This window comes from Clupea harengus, chromosome 7, assembly GCF_900700415.2.
Source record: "Clupea harengus chromosome 7, Ch_v2.0.2, whole genome shotgun sequence".
Lineage (NCBI taxonomy): Eukaryota > Metazoa > Chordata > Actinopteri > Clupeiformes > Clupeidae > Clupea > Clupea harengus.
In genome coordinates, this window is record NC_045158.1 from 24,586,615 (window position 1) to 24,593,230 (window position 6,616).

A 6,616-nucleotide genomic window follows, 5' to 3' on the forward strand; every position below is an offset into this window, starting at 1 on the left:
CACTAAAGCACTCATCTCAGTGGGCTTGGCCTGTCGAGACGCTCCCACTTCTCTGGCTCAGGTCCATGTGGATTTGGGAAATTAATGCAGGGTTTGCATGCAGATGGCGACGGCAGTGCACAGCCTAGGATGAACACTGGAGATCTACTGCACTGCAGCTATTACTTACTTACTTCTGCTTCAGTTTACTCTGCTGATGAACAGACAAGCGTTTCCCTCCTCCTGTGTCATGACTGGGAGTGGTTGTCCATCACTGTTGGTTTCTGTCTGCACAGACTCAATTTTATGAAGCATGCACAGTATTTTTCATCATCATCTAGGTCTGCCAGAATGAAACACCTTTGATAAGAAGGTTTTTTTTTTCTCCATTTTTACTTTGCAAGCCCCAATGAACAGAAAACATAACAGAAAGAAAAGTTCTGTCCCATCTCTGCATTCCAGAAAACTGTCACCTTCTTCCCGTGTGTCTGCCTTGAAATCTCATTATGTTTGTTTACTCACGCAGCATCACTGTGGCCAAAAGCAGTCCTGTTGGGACACCTTCATATTTATGTGGTGGTGACTATTTCCTCTCTCTGTGTGTGTGTGTGTGTGTGTGTTAGTGGAAACTATTTCCTAGAGAGCATTTACTGTTATGTGAAAATATGATCCAACAGTAATTGCAAACTAAATCAAAACCAGTGATTTAAAAAACACATACAGCAGAAATGGCTGCCTGAATACGTGATTCATGTTGAAAGACTTTATTTGTCGCAAACTTTATAAGTCTCTTTTTTGGCTGCTGAAACCCTGACCTATTTCACAACAACGTCTGGCCTTAATAACACTACTGCTGAGGTATGAAGGTTTTCGTCTGATATTCATCCATTGTTCTCTAAGAGCTCCCTGGAGATCATCCACACCTCTCCAGTACCCAGCATCATCATAGCTACGTATATAATTTTCAAGCTTTCAAGATGTTCTTCATATTGCGAAGTGTGGAGATGCTTACATACATGTATAACATATGAAATGTTTCCTGTATATGTCTGTGTATGTTGACTCTAGTAGGCTTTATAGACCGCTACAGCTGCTGTCTTCTCAACCCACTTCATATACATGATTATTAGCCACTTGCTGAGAGGATGGTGGTTCAATGAAGGTTTGGTGCCTAATGGATTAAACATAACAGATTTTAAATACATGAATGACTACAAGCTGGGAGGCAATTACATCCAGAAAAAAATCTGTTGATCTATAAAAGCCTCTATAGATCCCCTGCTGCAGCTGGAGCAGCTCGCCATTCAGCCTCTGTAAAGGATGCTGACTGAATAGAATCAGCAGTGCTGAAGCGTGTTTATGTGTGTTGCTGTTATTTGTGGATGTGCTACATGTAAAGCATCTACTGAGGGCGTGATGGTGACCCCAGCCAGGTGTCTGTCTGTCTCCGATGGTCACTGACCTTCCTGTGGAAAGTGCTGCTATGAGCCTCTAGGTGGAGCTGTGGGTCACAGCGCTGCAAGAGGGAGTGTAGATGTCAGAAATACTGATTCATCCCTATGCCAGTGTCACTGTTAGTTATGAAGGGAAAGTAATTCAAGGCTATGATGAATACAGATGACAGGTAATAATACTAAGAATAACAATAATAATAATAACAGAAATATCAATAACAGCCACAGCAGCATCAGCAGCAACAACAACCACAACAGTAATAAAAACCTTCATTTTAACTTTTGTGAGGATAAACATCTTAGAAAAGAGCCCTGACCCACACATCAGTATCATATCTACTGCATATAATAACACTTTACACTAACAGTGACCAGTGTCACAGGGGCTGAACGCTCAGGGCGTATCAACAGATTGTGGCTAGATCAGTTCAAGAACAATCAGCACCTGGGCAGAGAGCATTCTGGGGGCAGGGGGGCAGGGGGGCAGAGGGGCAGGGGCGGCGTTGCTGGGTAGACCCTGTCCCATGCCTGCAGCTACAGATCTCTGAGAGATGAAAGGGGAGCCATTAGGCTTCTTTAGCCCTCTGACTGGAGCTAATTAGCACTGAGGAAAAGTGGAATCACCCCGCCAGAGGGCGGCTTTGCTTGAGATTTCCCATGTTAGGACACACTGCAAATCTCAGTAGTAATTACCCTTTAACTAGTCTGCAGCCGGAACACACTTATTTCTCAGGACCAGTTTCCATGTTTTTGACCTTATAGCACACACAACCTTTCTCTCTTTGTATACAAGAGGTGGTTTCTTTAGATTTCAAATACGTTCATTACTAACTTTTATAATGTTTGATAACATGGGAAATGAATTAAATGAATGTTGTTAAACGGTTAAACCAGACCAATGCATCAGGTGGCCAACTCTCTACCCCATCTCAGCTGAGCTGTTTTGTTTCCATTCGCTATGAAACAACAGATTGCGTCTTCAATAATAAAACATGAGCATGATTTAGGTTGCACAAGTGTGTGTGGAGCCTACGTTATTAATGAGCCTACAGTTGGGTTCCAGAATGTGGTGCTGCTAAGCCACTAACAGATGGTCAATGTCTTGTTTAATAAGTAGGCAGTAGTGTGGAGGCAATGGTAGGCTAAAATTGGCTACATGAGACTGGTAAGATGAAAGATTTTGCGTATATTACATATATTATTTATATATACAATTAAATAAAAAATAAAACTTGACAAAAAAGAAATAAAAGATTTGATGACATCTCATAAAGGTCTACAAACTAACTAACATAAGACCATATAGGGTAGCCTATATAGGTTGGCCAACACAGAACAGTTAAATCCTTGTTTTCGCTTTTGCATAGAAATGGGGTAATTAAGTGTTATTATATATTATTTATGTGATTGCTTGCTTGCGCTATGTGAACGGAAGCCCGTAATTGGAGTCTGAAATTAACTGAATCGGTCAGGAAGTAGGAACCGAACAGAACCGAAACCACAGTTGCGGGCGCAGTTGGAACTTGGAATCCAGGCGTTGGAGGACCCGCCAGTCATCACATCATACCGGAGTGACGAGCGTCAACATTCTCCTGCTTGGGCAGTTTCCGTGGAGTCGACGGGGTGAATACGCGTACTTTACGCTCTGCACATTCATTTGTAATATATTAATGTAAAATGTATTCTCTGACGATAAAAGCGTGGGGTAGCTGAAGGAGTTTGACACGTAGGTTTTTGGCAATGGTCCCCGGTCGGTCGCCATACTAACATCAGTCATCACTGTTACAGTTGTGTTGCTACGGATACGTTACAGTAGCAAACGTTAACCGTCCCACACGGCAAAATGACCTGTAGTAACGTTAGCAAGAAAGATTAGGTTGATTTACTGATGAAGACAAAGGAGTTGCTGGTTTGAAGGTCCACTCCACATGCGTATCCTGGTAAGTGCGATATCGATACGTTACTCAGACAGTAAGTTAACTTATAACGTTAGCCTATGAACCAGAGACATTAGCGATAGTGTGTCTGTGTTGACGTTAACTATCTCTAACTTATTTGACAAATGTGAAATAAAACACATCGCTATGGTTTGCTTCAATATTAGCTATCGATGCCTGCTGTAAGGATTATGTTAACTTAACTGCGCCAGCTTGCTAAGGTTAGCGTCAATGTTAACATTCTGAGTAACTGTAAAATAGTTGTCATTCATTTACGCTAGCTTCTAACGTCAGCTGTTAGCGTTGGCTAACATACTGTCGGAAGATAACCTTAATAAGACCATAACTTTGGGTCAATTCATCCGCCACTTTTGCGGACGGTCCCGTCATTCATTTTTCCCTATACTGAAATACAGTGTTCACATAATAACTTCAGAATATTACTTGAGCAACAATGCGCAAAACAACATTTTGACTGAAGGTAAAAACGGATTTATTTACTTGGTTTCCTGTAGTTCAATAAGTGTAGCACGCTTTAAGATCACCTGCTGCGTTCGCGCACCGACCGTCGTTTTCATGCGGTTAGCCTGTCACGATGGAGCACTGTTCTGGCAGGGCAAGTTTGTTGCTTTTGTTTTGGTAATGGCCATCGGCGCTAGTTAACCCTCACTCAATTATTTGACACTGGTGTGGTTGTGTTGCGCGGTGATGTCGATGCAGAGAGACTTGGCACAGTGCTCTAATAAACAGATTTGAATGCCTTTCAGAAGAGCTACCAAGAAGCCGAAACAGTTTCACATCTCTCTCAGCCGCTATCGGCAGGATCAGCTGGATGAGGGTTGGTTCGCGTGTTACGACCATAGTATGACAGCTAAGGCAAAAACTGCTGTAATACCTTGCCTTGTGGTCACTGGTACAGCTTAGTGCGTTGCATGCGTGCTGCAGACTATTGTAAGCAGTAGGCTACTGCGGTGGTGGCTGCTGCAGTGTTCTTGGTATTGGACTAAATAACTCATATATTGTCTTTATCTATTTACAAGATTGATTCATTCTCTTTTATGTCTAGTTTCTGTGGGAATGAAATGGTGAATGGTATGAAGTTAACTTTAGCCATTTTCACACATGTTCATACAGTTTCCTGCAGTAAAGTCTTAACAACGATGAAGTCAAATTGGCATACCGTGTTGTAGCAACAGTTTATTCCAAGATAAAGCGATGAGAACTATGAAAGTCAAGGCTGAGTTGGGGGCTTCACCTCTCCAGCAAGGAGAATGAGAGCTCAGCATTTTACACGGACCACTGCACAGCTTACTGCACACAGGCACAGGAAAGGATGGAGAGAGGGATAGAGTAGAAGAGATAAAGAGAAAGAGAGCAGTAAGAGAGATTGGAAGATGGAAATATAGTGATTCAGAGATAGAAGGGAGAGGAGAAAAGTGAGTGATAGTGGACTTCATTCTCATGCAGCAACATTCTATTCCATCTCTCTTATATTTTCTCTTAATTTGCTGTTAAGTCAGCTCCAGATGCACCAAACGTTCCATCCAAATCTTCCCTGACCCTGGTGTGCTGAATGATGAATCCTACTTTATCATAAATTGGAGGCACATGGCCGATTGTTTGTTGTTAGAATAGGTAATGCCCTCGAAACACATGTGAGGGCAGGTGTTGTGCCGTGTGCAAATACTCTGGGACATGCCCATGAACGCAATATAACTATCATTACTCTAAAATGTATAATAATCTTACTTTTATTATATTACATTCATGTGTTTTTCCTTGTGTTGGACAAAAATGTGTGGACTGTGAATGTTTTCTTCTTGGGAACTAACCAAATAAAAACAAAACAAAACAAAAAATAAGGACATTGGCAATTGTTTCTTATGTGGCTTCCTGCATGAGGCCCAGTGAGAGAGAAATGCAGAGTCACAGAGGGACAGAAATATTTATATATACTGTATATATATAGAGAGAGAGAGAGAGAAAGAGAGAGAGGGAGAGAGAAAAAGAGAGAGAGAGAGGGAGAGAAACAGAAAGAGAGAGAGGGAGAGAGAGAGAGAGAGACACAGAAAGAGAGAGGGAGAGAGACAGAAAGAGAGAGAGGGAGAGAGACACAGAGAGAGACAGAGACACAGAAAGAGAGAGAGAGACAGAAAGAGAGAGAGAGAGATGAGGTCACAGGGTTCAGGGAGCTCCAGCCCTTCCTGCCACTCTGCCCGAGGCGCTGGCCTGACCTTGTTGCTGTTTGTCTCTCCTCAGCTTTCTGGACGAAGAGGTCACAAACTCACACCCACTTTAAAAGCCTCTCCTCCTTCCACCCCGGGGAACATTACTGTGGGGCAAACGGGCCTGGCTGTGAGTGGATGGATGCACAGAACTGATAAACGGCCCGTAACGAAGGACAGTGCCCCAGTGTGCTCCAGTTTCACCAGCACATCCTGGCAGCAGTGACTGGAGCTCCATTATCTGTATCTGTGTGTGTGTGTGTGGGTCTGAGACACGTTGGAGTAGAGGTGCCCACTGCAGCATGTGCCAGAGAAGGCTGGAGGACAAGAAGAATGACACTAGCGTCTTAAAACACACAAATACATTCACATAGACACAAACACACACATATACTCAAACGCACACTTTGGGGTCAGTCCCTCTGAAAGGGTTTCTGCAGGCGTCTTAGCTGGTTTTGTGTGTGTCTGGTGACTCACACGGCCAGGGCTGGTGACTGAGGCTGCTGAGGAGAAGCCAGTTTTACTCACAGGGTCGGAGCTGAGTAGTAATCACCCACAGCCCCAGAGACGTACAGGCAGAGGGAGAGTGGGAGAGAGAGCGAAAGAAAAAGGCAAATGCGATGGTGGAGGAGGGAGCCGTGAGAGAGGAGTGGCAGTCGTGCATGAGCGGGTGAACATACAGTACATGCACACACATACACACACACACACACACATCCCACGTGCACAAACACACACATGAAGCGGAGAGACAAGGCTCCTCGGCTAGCTGGGCTTCAGCGCTGAGGCTTAACTGAGTTGCGTCTCCCACTCTGGAGGCAGGGAAGGAGAGGAGAGGAGAGGAGAGAGGAGGGAAGCACAGGAGTGCTCAGCTGCCTGCCATTCTGGCTCTGGCTTCACCACAGCAGCACCACAGCCATAGGAGAGGAGAGCCCAGGGCTACACACTCCTGAAACTGGAACAGCCGCTCATCACTCGCTAAGAGGAGGCAACCAGAGAGAAGAACAGGACGGGAACACAG

At 44.1% G+C, this 6,616-nt stretch overlaps 1 long non-coding RNA gene across 1 annotated transcript; it reads left to right on the plus strand.

Moving 5' to 3' along the window:
* The first annotated feature begins 2,260 nt into the window (after positions 1 to 2,260).
* On the plus strand, positions 2,261 to 6,613 carry LOC116221135. Its single transcript, XR_004164038.2, has 3 exons — positions 2,261 to 2,598; positions 2,869 to 3,056; positions 5,630 to 6,613. It is a non-coding gene; the product is annotated as an uncharacterized LOC116221135 (long non-coding RNA).
* The last annotated feature ends 3 nt before the right edge of the window (positions 6,614 to 6,616 follow it).